The following is a 14,146-nucleotide window of genomic DNA, read 5'->3' on the forward strand; positions in this document are numbered from 1 at the left end:
CTGCCGCCCCACGCCCGGCCGGCCCGCCATCTTGGCCGCCTCGGGCCCAGCGCCCTCGGAAGCGCCCTCGGAGCTCGGGCGCCGCAGGCTGCAGGCCGCGGAGGGACGCAGGGCTCGAGGGCGGGAGGCAGGGGCTGCGGCCGGGCCCAGGTGCCGCCGCTACCGCCGCCGCTGCGTCTCCTCCGCACCCGCTGCGTCCCCGCGCGCCCTCCCGCCGCACCCCGCGCTCCCTGGCGACGGCCCCGCCTCCTCGCACATCCGGCCGCCCGCCGGCCAATGGGGAGCAGGCCGGGGCGGGGCCCGCGCGGGGCACGCCCCACACCCCTCGGCCGAGCGGGGCAAGGAGAGCAGCTGCGGCGCCGGTGGCGGCAGGGGGGAGGGCGGCCGGTGGCTTCCTCGCCTGCGGGACGTGTGGCCCGGGACGGCCACCCGCAGGCCCCGCGCGGCCCCGCAGGGGGAAGGGAGGAACCGAGTGGGTGTCGGGTGTTGGGGGGGACGCAGCCGGTCTTCCCGCCGCCCCAGCCGGCTCACGGAGCGTGAAGCCCGCGCTCTCGGTCCCCTTCCGCAGTCGGCACCGGCGGCGGCGGGGAGCTGTCCGCCCCGGTGGTTCTGAACCAGGCGCTGCGGAAATTCCAGGTAGGCGCCGGGCCTGAGGGTCACGATTCCCGTGGCTGCTGTGGCTGCTGCTGCTTCGGTGCTCCACAGCCGGCTGTACCTTGAGCTCTTGCAAGCACAAGGGCTATCTGGCTTCCGGGAGCCTTGCTCTAATAAGGAGCCCTCCTCGCTGGTTCATTCCTGGGGTCAGGTGGTGACTCAGTCTCGCTTCAATACCCCTGTAATTTGAGGGGGTCAACATCCAATCTTAGTCATTCCTTCCGTCTTTGACCTTTGACATCCTTAAACTCAAAATATTCATTCACATGACATTGCTTTGTATATGAATTGGCTGATATACGTGAAATGGTTTGCAAAGCATTTCAAATCCGTTGGAAGAATTGTGTCACAGAAAAGAACTGGTTTCCAGCACTTCTCTATACTGTGTTAACCAGGGAAAGATTCTGAAGAGAGTTCATACAGGTAATCAGACTTAAAAAGGTCATTGACACATAGATTAAAGACGAAAAGTAAGATTGCGTAGCTCAAGTTCAAATTCTGCAATTAGGAATTCTGTAATACTCCTGTAAAATTTAATGACATATATTTTAAAAAATAATTGAAAGGGATCAAAACACTGAAATACATAGGCAAGAACTCCTTCTCTTCTCCAGGCAGCCAATGAAAAAGTCAGCAGCTAAAGTGAGTATTTTAAAAACATTAGCTAGCTTTGCTACCCAGAGGAAGCAGGAAGTAGAGCAGTAACAGTTACAAGGATGGAATCAGTCTTCCATTGTGCCAAATCTGCATTTGTGTGGTGCTAATCCCAAAGAAACCTTGGAGTATTTGTGCTTATGAGCTCTCAAGTGCTTGTAGCTCACAGAGCATGCAACACTGGGAGAGGATTATATGGTCACAAAAGAAACAGACTGGCAAATCAAATTGTTATCCAAACCCTGGCCCAACAAAAATGAGATGGCTATGTCCATTTAGAATCAAGGGTTTAGCAACCAAGTGCTACTTTGTTTAAACAAATGTTTCCGACCAAGAACAGTAAAAATACTTCAGCCTTTAAAAACAGGTGGCTGATTCTCCTTGTGAAAGGAGGGGAGGAAAGGGAAGAAAACAACTGGAAAACAAAAACCAAAAAACTTTCCCATCTGCTTGGCAACCTCCTACTCGATGCAATGATTATGGTTCTACATCATTAAGTTTTACAAGTAATGTTTTCTGGGAGGATAATTATAGAACCAGCATTATACTGAGATCTTTTAACTTTGAGTCATTTAAACACATCTTCCAAATAATACAACTTTGTAATATAATTAATTTTAAATTTAATATTGAGCTTTTGGTTCATAGTCTGCACAAAAGGCTCCAGGGTAGTAAGAACGACCCATTTCTGTAGTAGATTCCTTAGGCTTTGTTAAGCCAGAGAGGTTCATGCTCTTGTGAAACTGGGGATAATAGCCATATTTCATTGAGTCTTGGCCTCCTTTCCTGGTATAGTTTAATAAGAAACAAAAAATGCTACCATTCAAACTATGATACAATGTTTTCTTTTCATTAATATTTTAATTTAAATGTATTCAAAAAGCTCTTTGGTAAGTATTTAGACAGATTTTTATTACATATGGCCTTAATGCATACATAAAATAAAAGTTAAAATTTTGGGTTAACGTTTTTCCAAACCTCACATTAAGAATCTCACTACTTTTATTTACTTTCTAACTGAGAGATTTCAGTGCCCAGATTTTTCTCACAATATGTTCCTCTGAGCCACCCAGAGCTTTTGTCATGCTGCACTTAAAAAATTATTATTAGACATATAGCTGACATTCAATGTTAAATTAGTTTCAGGTGTACAACATAGTAATTTGACAATTCTATACATTACTCAGTGATCACCACAGTAAGTATATCATCACGTCACCATATAAACTTATTATAATATCATTGGCTGTATTCCCAATGCTGTACTTTTCATCTCCAGATAAGAACAAGAAATTATTTTATTTATTTTATAACAGGAAATTTGTACCTCTTAATCCCCTTCACCTATTTCACCCATCCCCCATCCACCTTCCCTCCCATAACCACCAGTTTGTTCTTTGTATTTAAGAGTCTATTTCTGTTTTATTTTTTTGTCTGTTCACTTGTTTCTTTTTTTATATTCCATATAGACGTGAAATTACAGGGGCCCCTGGGTGGCTTAGTGGGTTAAAGCCTCTGCCTTTGGCTCAGGTCATGATACCATGTTCCTGGAATCGAGCCCCGAGTCGGGCTCTCTGCTCGGTGGGGACCCTGCTTCACCTGCCTCTCTGCCTGTCTCTCTGCCTACTTGTGATCTCTCTCTCTTTCAAATAAATAAATAAAATCTTAAAAAGAAAAAAAAAAGGAAGTGAAATCATATGGTATTTGCCTTTCTCGGTCTGACTTATTTCTCTTAACCTAATACCTTCTAGATCCAGCCATATTGTCACAAATAGCAAGATCTCATTCTTTTTTATAGCTGGATAATATTCCATTATATATCTATATACACCATATCTTTACCCATTCATCTACTGATAAACACCTGAACTGCTTCCATATTACTGGCTATTATAAATAGTGCTGCAGAAAACCTAGGAGGGCATATATCTTTTTGAATCAAGTGTTTTTATTTCCTTTGGGTAAATATCAAGTACTAGAATTACTAAAGCATATGGTAAATCTATTTTTAATTTTTTGAGGAACCTCCATACTGTTTTCCACAGTTGTTGCACCAATTTACATTCCCACTAAAAATGTACAGAGGTTCCTTTTTCTCCACATCCTGGCCAACACTTGTTCTTTCTTGTCTTTTTAATACTAGCCATTCTGACAAGTATAAGGTGATAGATCTCCCTGTGGTTTTGATTTTATTTTCCTGATGATGAGTGATATTGAGCATCTTTTCACATGTCTATTGGGTGTCTGTATGTATTTTTTGGAAAAATGTCTATTAAGTCCTCTGCCCATTTTTCAATTGGATTATATGTTGGGGTTTGGGTTTTTTGGGGGTTTGGTGTGTGTGTGTGTGTTCTTTACATATTTTGGTTATTAATTCTTTATTTTATTTATCATTCACCACTGTCTTCTCCCATTCTGTAGGTTCCCTTTTGGTTTTGTTGCGGGTTTCCCTTACTGTGCAAAAGCTTTTTATTTTGTTGTAGTCTTAATAATTTATTTTTGTTCTTGTTTCCCTTGCCTAAGCAGACATACCCACAAATAATGTTGCTAAAACCAATCTCCAAGTGATTACTGCTTATTGTCTTTTACGAGTTTTATGGTTTCAGGGCTCTCATTTATTCATTTAATTTTTTTTTTAAGTAAGCTTTACACTGAATGTGGGACCTAAACTCACAGCCTCAAGAATAAGAGTCACATGCTGTAAAGGCTGAGCAAGACAGGCACACCTCACACTTCACATTTAGATCTTTGATCCATTTTGAGTTTCTTTACGTGTATGGTAAAAGAATGTGGTCTAGTTTCATTCTTTTGCAAATGGCTCTCCAGTTTTCCCAACACTGTTTTTGAGGAGACTTTCTTCTGTTACATATACTTGCCTCCTTTGTCAAAGATTAATTGACCATATAATTGTGGATTTATTTCTGGGCTCTCTATCCTGTTTCCGTTGATTTATGCGTATATTTTCTCCCAGTACCCTACTGTTTTGATTACTATAACGTTGTAGTATATCTTGAAATCCAAGAAATTGATACCTCCAGCTTTGTTCTCCTTTCTCAAGATTGTTTTGCATGCTACACTTCTTATAAAAGTATTCTGAGGTCATCCATTCTGCTTGGTTTGATGCTGGTAGGGTTTCTCTTTTTCTTTTTTCTTTTTTTTTTTTTCCTTATCTGAGATTTTGTTCTCAAAATCTCTTGAGCTTTGTTCTCCTTTCTCAAGATTGTTTTTTTTTTTCCTTATCTGAGATTTTGTTCTCAAAATCTCTTGAGCTTTGTTCTCCTTTCTCAAGATTGTTTTGCATGCTACACTTCTTATAAAAGTATTCTGAGGTCATCCATTCTGCTTGGTTTGATGCTGGTAGGGTTTCTCTTTTTCTTTTTTCTTTTTTTTTTTTCCTTATCTGAGATTTTCATATAATAACCAGTTTATTTTCTTTCTTTAAATGGTCCTCAAAAGGCCTGTGGCTTGGCATGCCAAGGGATGTAGATGATCAGTTGTGCCCTAGGAGCAGTAACCACATGGCACAGGGTCAAGCTGTGGTAACTTTATAGGGACTTCCACCTGCTCAGCCCCAACTATAAGACAATTCCTGACATTGGAGATGTGAAAGAAAATGGGAGGGGAGGGGCATCTTAAAATCCATAAAATATGGCATATTGTCTCCTGTTTGTACTTTTACAATTTCTGATTTTGCAAATGGCCAAGCTGCCGCAGGGAACAAAAATGAGGTCCTAAGGTGGCAGAGACTGACCTGGCCAGCCCTGTACTGCACAGGCTATGCGTTACTGGATCAGTATGAATGGAGAAAGCAGGGCTGAGTCAGGGAAGCTGCTGCTTCTCCCTACATTGCCTTCATCACTCACAGGGAGGGGGCCCAAAGCCAAGGAGGACCTCCTGGAACTGAGACAGGGGAGGGGAAAAGAAAGCTGAACGATGCCACAGCTGCTGAACCATGACCAAAATATGGGGGAGAAGGCTGGAGGCAAATGTGCATGGTACACCGTGACATTTGGAGTCCTAGGTGACATAGAAGCTTAAGGATCCAACCTTGCTCAAACTGATTTTACATGATGATTTTATCTACTAATCAACCCAGAGATGCAGAGGCTGAAATAGGGCAATACTATAGAAAATGCTTGAGAGAAATCTCTCTTATGATTGAGATAACCTGATATTTCCATTGATTCATTCATTCATTCATTCATTCATTCGTTCAACAATTATGTACTGAGTATTATGTATCAAATCCTCTTCTGAACACAGAATAAATAAGGAAAAAAACCCACAAATACCATTTTTATAGCACATGCATTCAAATAGAAGAGAGAGAACAGACAGTAAATAAATAAATATATAATATGTCAGCTGTTGATAAGAAGTCAAAAGTAGAGAGGGACAGAAACTATGTTGATTGTGATGGTGCTGGTGCTGGCTGTGTGTGCAGTTAGGGGAGATTACTCTGATAAGAAGACATTGGCAGATCCTTGAGTGGATTCAGAGAACAAGACGGGTACATTTAAGAAGAGGAAACAAGTGCAACGCCCCAAGAAAGGCACGCACTTGCTGTACTCTGTTAAACACTAAGGAGGCTGGTGAGTGGAGGCAGAGACAGCTGAGTGAAGAGGTAGGAGATGAATTGAGAAGGAAGTTGAGTGTTAAATTTTGTAAGACTGAATTTTGTATTGAGTGAAATGGGGAGCCATTGGAGATCTTAGAGCAGAGAAATAACAAGGTCTGACTTTTGTCTTAAATGGATTGCTTTAACTGCTGAGTGGAAAATAAACTAGAACAGAGCAAAGATGGAATCCAGAAGACCAGATAGGAGACTATTACAATAACTCATAGAAGACGGTGTTTTGGACCACAGTGGGAGTAACTGAAATGTGGAGAACTGGTCAGATTTAGAATATATTTTGAAGATAGAATCCACAGTTTCTACCAAAGAATTAAACGTGGGCAGTGAAAGAAAGAGATGAATCAAGAATGACTCTACAGTTTCCTGTTTGAGCTATTGCAAGACCAGCAGAGCTCGAGAAGAATAAGAGCTTGGTTTTGAACATGTTGGGTTTAACTCATCTAGGTAGATCTGGAAAGCAGGCAGTGGAAGAAAGCTCAAAATCCAGATCTGGACTGGAGGTGGAGATGTGGAGTCATCAGGAGATAGATGGTAGAAGAGGGACAGTCACCAAGGACTCAGTGTAGACAGAGGAGAAGTCTGAGGTTGGGTCCTGGAGCACATTCATACTCAGAGATCAGGGAAATGAGAAGAAATCCCAAGTGGAGGGGCATGTCCTCACTCAGAAGGGATTGGAGTAAGGGTTCCACCCAGGTAAACTTAGTGGGATTCTGTGGGTCTTCTTTCCTTACCGATTTTTCTTTTCAAGATTTATTTGAGAGAGAGAGAGAGAGAGAGAGAGAGCAGGAGCACACACATGCAGGGGGAAGAGACAGAAGGAGAGGGAGAGAATCTCAATCAGATTCCCCGCTGAGCATGGAGCTCGACTCCATAACCCTGAGCTCATGACCTGAGCCAAGATTCACACGCTTAACCACTTAGCAACCTAGACACCCACCCAGTTTGTTTTTCATTCTTTTTTAAAAATATTTTATTCATTTATTTATTTGACACAGAGAGAAAGAGAGAGAGAGAGATCACAAGTAGGCAGAGAGGCAGGCAGAGGGAGAGGGAGAAGCAGGTTTCCTGCTGAGCAGAGAGCCTGATGAGAGAGCCCGAGACCCTGAGACCAGGATCTGAGCTGAAGCCACCCAGGTGCCCTCAATTTACTTTTCTCAGTGAAGTCATCAGAATGGTCGGTCATCAGCTGTATCTGATGGAAGGTGTTCAATTCTCACTCTGAACAAAATGGCTGTACATTAGAATCACTGGGAGAATTTTAAAAGCACACTTATATCCAGACCCTAATTGGATATTAATCTAATTGGTTCTACACCAATTAGATCAGGTCCTTTGGAGGTGGGCACTCCTGTGTTTTAAAGTCTTCCAGGTGATTCAAAAGTGTGGCCAGTGTTGAGAAGCCCTGGCTTAAGGTTGGAGGAAAGAAGATGTGAAATAGTCAAAATATTTCACGAGAAGAATGGAGATTCTGTCGGTCAGAGAAACATACTTGGATTTGTGGCTGAGAATTTAATGTGAAAGGGGCGCCTGGTAGGCTCAGTGGGTTAAGCCGCTGCCTTCGGCTCAGGTCATGATCTCAGGGTCCTGGGATCGAGTCCCACATTGGGCTCTCTGCTCAGCAGGGGGCCTGATTCCCTTCCTCTTTTTGTGATCTCTTCCCTTCCTCTCTCCTACTGTGATCTCTCTCTGTCAAATAAATAAATAAAATCTTAAAAAAAAAAAGAATTTAATGTGAAAGCTTCCAGCATTGTTGCTTTTCTCACCAACCACCTTCAGCTGCCAGGGGCAGACATAGGGTGGAAAGAAGGTTGGGTTTTTACCAGGGTGGGGTTTTATCAGGTATGTATGATGTATGATGGAGGTGAGAGTATGGGACAGGGATTATAGTTATGGGAGCAGACTCGGTGCCAGCTGCGGAGGCCTGTGAGAATTTGGGGTAAGGATCAAGAACCACAGAAAATGAAATAGGGGGATGCCTGGGTGGCTCAGTTGGTTAAGCAGCTGCCTTCGGCTCAGGCCATGATCCCAGCGTCCTGGGATCAAGTCCCACCTCAGGCTCCTTGCTCGGCAGGGAGCCTGCTTCTCCCTCAGTCTCTGCCTGCCACTCTGTCTGCCTGTGCTCGCTCTTGCTCCCTCACTCTCTCTGACAAAGAAATAAAATCTTAAAAAAAAAAGATTCTCTTCAAAAAAAGAAAATGAAATAGGTAAATGGATTCTTCTGAGTGACTTAGATAATTAATACTTCTTGAAATAATTTAGTGCAGCCAGACCCCTGCAAAGCAGCACAAACAACTCTGATGAGTGCTTCAATCTACCACTTCTTCCCAGGGCTTCAATCAATTGCTTTCAACAAGTGAACATTGAGATATTTAGAGCAAAGGAAAAAAGATTTTATTTATTTATTTGACAGAGACACAATGAGATAGGGAATACAAGCATTGGGAGAGGGAGAAGCAGGTTTTTCCTCTGAGAAGGGAGCCCGATGCGGGGCTGGATTCTCAGGCCCCTGGGATCATGACCTGAGCCAAAGAGCAGATGCTTAACAATTGAGCTACCCAGGCTCCCCTGGAAGTTAGCTTTTTACATTCTTGGAAAATGGGATTTTGTACATTTATGTCCTTTTTCTGTCCCCTTGTGGATATTTTCCCTCTTGAAGCACACCCAACCCCTGCTCCACAGTTGTCCAGTAAAAGAAAGGGATCTGAGTGCCATCCCCAAAGTTCACTTGCGTTTAAAGGAGAAACAATCCTGGGAAGCTGTTTTACACAAAAGAGTAGATTGCTCAGTTGTAGAAACTCAGCTATTATAAGAAAACGGGAGAGATATTCGTTACTAGAAGGGGGACTTGCTCAGCGTTTCTAAATTCACATTGGTAGATTGTTGAACTGTTGTAGGCTGAGTGTTAAAATCACATCTTTCCCTCCGTTTTCTTACAGAGACAATGATGGTTCTTCCAAGATTGTCTGTGAAAGGCTAGGCACCTGCAAAACCACACATTTGACCTGAGCCATCACCCAAGTAGAATGTAATCCGCTCTCAGATCATAGGAGAAAAAAGAGAGAGAGAGAATCCCAAGAAGAAACACTCACGTCAGGATTTTCATCAAATTTAGTGCACGTCTCACCATTTATCTTCATTTGCGGTAATTTTTTAAATAAACACTAATGTCGAATTGCCCTGCGTTACAACGAGCAACTCAATTATCAGAAAATCACGAGTCTCCAACGTTTGTTCTAATTACTAAAGCAGAAGAGTGGACAGAGTTTAGAAAATTTTCAACAAGGCTTAAACAAGAGAGATTTTCCACTTTTTTCTAATCAGGTCAACATAGATACCACTTTCCCTACAACCTTGTAGGCAGTTGGTATTTTTCAGAGATATCATTTGGTTCTTTATAGAAGGCTTAAAGTTGGAGGTCCATAAAAACGATAATCAACTTTTATGTGTGCCTTCTATAGGCCAGGAACTGTGCTAAATGAACAGTATCTAATTTAATCCTCCTAACAAGCCCTGTGAAGTCAATACTACTGACTATTCTCACTCCAAGGGGGGGGCAAAGCAGATGCTTCGAGAGTTGAACTCAGTTTTCCAAGTTCATACAGCTCGTATATGATGGAATCAGGACTTGAGCTCAGTCTAATGCCAGGTTGGACCCTCAGTGGCAGCTACTGTAGTTTTTTTGACCATCACCTGCTTCCCTCCCCCACCCCCGCCCCCATCTCATTCCCATTTAGGGATAATCAGCCATACCTAAATGACAGTGGCCAGGCAGGAAGGGTGGCTACTGGGTTTAATTATTTATATCCAGGGGGAAGAGCCGCCTCGCCCCATACATTCTGCTTCAGCTCTTGCCCTTCCAGGGGAGTAGCCATCCTTCAAACCATCAGTGTTAATGGCTGGTGAGGGATGAATTAGGCGGCAGGGGTCACACACAGTTTACTAGTCATGCATATTTCTTTCAGAATACCTAAGTACAATTCCCTTGAAGATGAGAAGAAATGATGGGAGGGATGTTAAAAGGGACTCCCAGAAATATTTCTGGACCAGTCATGATCACTAGCCCTTATGATACTCTTGGAGTCATTTTACTGGTTCTTGAAATGAGTGCACTTGCCCTAGGATGGCTTGGCCCCTCCCAGTAATCAGAAGCTCCCAGGATGGGTCAAAGATTACTTTATTTGCTATAATTCTGCAAGTTGAATGTATCTCTCAGCCATTTCCTGTGAATGCTATTATGGGGCAGGCACAGGGGGATGACTATGGGACAGAAACATATCAGGTGAGAGGGATCCTATGCTTTTGTATGAAGGAGAAGCCCATTCTCCTTGGTGATGGGAGTTTTCCTTCTGCTCTGACTCCTGCCCAGCCGGGATCAGTGGGGAGCCTCCTCCTTTGGGCGACAGGTCTCTTTCTTTCTAAATCTTCTTTTTTTGGGACAAAAAGCAAGACTACCCTTCTTTTCATCTTTCAGCTTTTTCATCCTGGCCAACGACACTCAAACACCCTCGCCCCCAATTTGGGCTGCTAGACTATACCAAGAGGCCACATACTGGATATATTACCTCAGGCCCAGTGTTTGGACTTCACTGAACCTTAATTGTAACATCTGAGAAGGGTTGGGGAGGCGGATGTTGTGAGGATTCATTAAGACAATGTTAAATTTTTATCACGAATTCAAGAAAGATCTCTTGTTAGGAATGTGTTCAATCTTACCAGGATAGAGGGCAAAATAGCATTTTACATATATTTTTTAATAAAGTATTTCTTTTTAAAAAATTATTTATTTGACAGAGAGACAGAGCAGGAATACAAGCAGGGCAGTGGGAGAGGGAGAAGAAGTCTTCCTGTTGAGCAGGGAGCCCAATGTGGGCCTCCATCCCAAGACCCTAAGATTATGATCTGAGTGGAAAAACGACGCTTTAAGGACTGAGCCACCCAGGTTCCCTGCAAAACAGCATTTTTTTAAAAGATTTTATTTATTAATTTGACCGACAGAGATCACAAGTAGGCAGAGAAGCAGGCAGAGAGAGAGGGAGAAGCAGGCTCCCCGCTGAGCAGAGAGCCCAATGAGGGGCTCCATCCCAGGACCCTGGGATCATGACCTGAGCTGAAGGCAGAGGCTTTAACCCACCGAGCCACCAGGCACCCCGGAAAACAGCCTTTTAAACAATATTTTTATTTTTATTTTATACATATATATGTAAACAGAGAATTGAATGTATACATATAAATATAACTTGTAAACACATTTGATATATATTTATGTTTATCCTAGGATGCAACACTGCCCTCCTGAGCAGCGCAAGAGGGTGGGTTTTTACAAAGAATCACCAAACAGCTTGACCCAACTGAACGGCCTGCCTTGCGCTTCTGCTTAAGAGAAAGCCTTGAGTTGGTTAAGGTTTGACAAATACTGAGAAAAACCAGTCAATTAATATGTTAAAAACACTACCCAACCACAGTATGAACCATTTAGACATATGGCTTTAATTTTGACTTTAGTCTCCAAAGCCTAGGGGTCCCTGGGGAAAGGGGGCAGAGGGAGAGAAAGGACCAGCTTCTCTGTGGGCCAGGTTTCTGGGGTTGCTCCCAGCCCTGCCCCCAGAGGGAATGCCCCCACCCAGGGCTTTGCTCCCAGAAGGGCCCCTCCCCCAGAAAGCCCCTTCCCAAATGGCCCTGACCTTTGGCCACACCCTCAGAGGTCCCATTATCCACCCCCAACCCCCTCACACCCCCCTACCCTGCCAAGCACCGCCCTCAGAAGGGTTCTAAGGTGAAGTCAGTGTGCTTCTCTCTCAATGTCTAGGAATTACTCAGTTTTATTTTTGACTTTGTGTTTTTTGAGCGAAGTGGGTGGTGTAAGGACCTACTTTATATTTTTATATTTTAGCCAGAGGCTTCCATTGAGGTTACAAATAACCTTGTTGTTTAACCCTTAAGCTGTCCCTGCTCCCCTTCTCCCAGGGGACTTACTTAAAAACAAGTCCCGGAAATCAACCTCAGGTAACAAAGCCCAAATACAAGGGTGGGTCAGGCCAGGTAAGACATCTGATCAGTGGAGGGCTGCATACTGTCTCCCTAGCTACCAAGGAGTATGGGTCCCGCCCTTTGTGAGTCTTTTGGGCGAAAATCCTAACCAAGGTGATAGGCTAGGTCAAATATCTACTAAAAGGTAAGTTGTAATTCAATTGGTCACCTAGCATCACTGTGCAGCTTTCTCTGTGTGTTACAATTTCATTGGCCACCTGTGCATGACCAGGCCCAACCGCATGGCCTATGTCCTTAAAAGCTAGTCTGTAAAGGAGAGAGGGGTTGACTTCTCTGTAAGAAAAGCGGCCCTGGCTGGTCAGTTTGATTCTTGATGCTTGGTGCAAAATAAAGCTTTGTTTGACCTTCGCTTTGTATCAGTCTCGCTCTTTTAATCATGGACCCATTATTGGGGCATAACAGGTGGGATAGTGGAGCATGTACATAGTGGAGGGGACAGCCCACTGTGGGTATCCACCATTCCTTGCCTGTACTGCTCATTTGCATGTACTGCTCGCCCTGCCCGGTGAGCACAGCATGGAAATGGACACCTCGTGAGTGGTGGTCAACGAGACTCACTGACCACGTGATGTCTATGACCGAGTCAACCAGAGCTCGCCTTCCCTACAGACCAGAGCTTGCTCTGAGCACCGGCAGGAGGCGGTGGCCTCTTGTGAGCAGCCCAGAACCCTGTCTTGTCCTTTCTCACTCATGTCACCTCCCTGTGTTAGCCAAGCCTTGGAAGTGGTGACTTAGGAGGGAAGGGAAAGAAAGGCAGCCCCTGGCTCCTGATCCTGTCAAGTTCCGTACTCATCAGGAAGCCGAGGGCAGCAGGGTTGGTGGAACAGGTGTGAGTCCCCAGGTGAGGTAAAGATGGCAGAGCTGGTCTTGTGCAGGATTTCTACGGTTCTGATAAGAAGAGGGCACGTGGGTGTGCCCCAGCTGTGGAATCCCTGTGTGAATTATTTAACACTGACATTGCACCCTGCGAAGATGAATGGCATAAATCATGCCCATAATCACATTATAAAATTTTTATTTGCTTGGAATGACATTAAATGCAAATAGAAAACAGCAGCCATGCCCCTTCAGAAGACAGATGGTGGAGGAAATGAGCTTTCTATTTTAGTACCTTTAATAAACACTTCCTCCCTGTTTTTGCCCAAAGGGCCCTATATCTTCATTTTGCATGGGGCTTGTAAATTATGTAGCCAGCCCTGGGGACAGCTGTGCAGTGTCTCAATGACCCAGTGCAGGGAATGGCAGGAGCCTCCCTCCTTGATACAGTAGTATTACACAAGCCCCTGAAGCTGAAACAGAACTTCAGGATAAAGTCTGGGGGGGAGGTCCTCAAATTTCTGAGTCATGGGCTGTCGTAAACAAAATAACAGCCGGGTGGCTTAGGCAACATACAATTTATTTTCTCATGGTTCTGGGCGCTGGAAGTCCAAGATCAAGGTGGCAGTAGGGGTTGATTCTTCAAACGTCTCTCCTTGGCTTGCAGATAGCTGTGTTCTCCACTCTGTCTTCAAACGATTGTCCTTCAGTCTGTACTGTCTGTGTCCTAATCTCTTCTTCCTTTAAGCACACCAGTCCTGTTGGCTTGGTGCCCACCCCCAGTGAGCTCGTTTTCCCTTTTTCACCTCTTTAAAAATCCTGTCTCTGAATACTGCCACATTCTGAGATGCTGGGTGTTAGGACGTCAACGTAGGAATCTGGGGGCATCCAACTAAGCCCATAACAATAGTCAAAACTGGATCCGAAACTGAAATTTAGACACATTTTAAAATGCTAAAAGTGTATATATATAATTTTTGTGGTAGGCCTGAGATGGTTGGTAGGCTGAGATGTATTTGTAACCTTTGAGGGAAACATCCTTTGGAATGATCAAAGAGAGCTTCTATGTAATTCCATACATCCACAATTAAACCCCAGAGCTTTTTAATTTGGAATTTGGCTGTTTTGTGCTTGGTGGTAACCAAAACCAGCCTAGGGCTTTTCTTTTGTTTTGGCAGAAAAGTAGGAGGCAGAGGACTTGAGCATTTAGACATCTTGCTGCTCTTTGGTTTAATCATACTCTACTGAGTTGCCCGAAACTAATTAAGCTCTTGGCTCTGTAGAGGAGAGATGATGTTCATTACATGTCATTGGCCACAATGTTCCTTTTTTAAATTG

Source organism: Mustela nivalis (genome assembly GCF_964662115.1).
Source record: "Mustela nivalis genome assembly, chromosome: 9".
In the NCBI taxonomy this organism is placed as follows: domain Eukaryota; kingdom Metazoa; phylum Chordata; class Mammalia; order Carnivora; family Mustelidae; genus Mustela; species Mustela nivalis.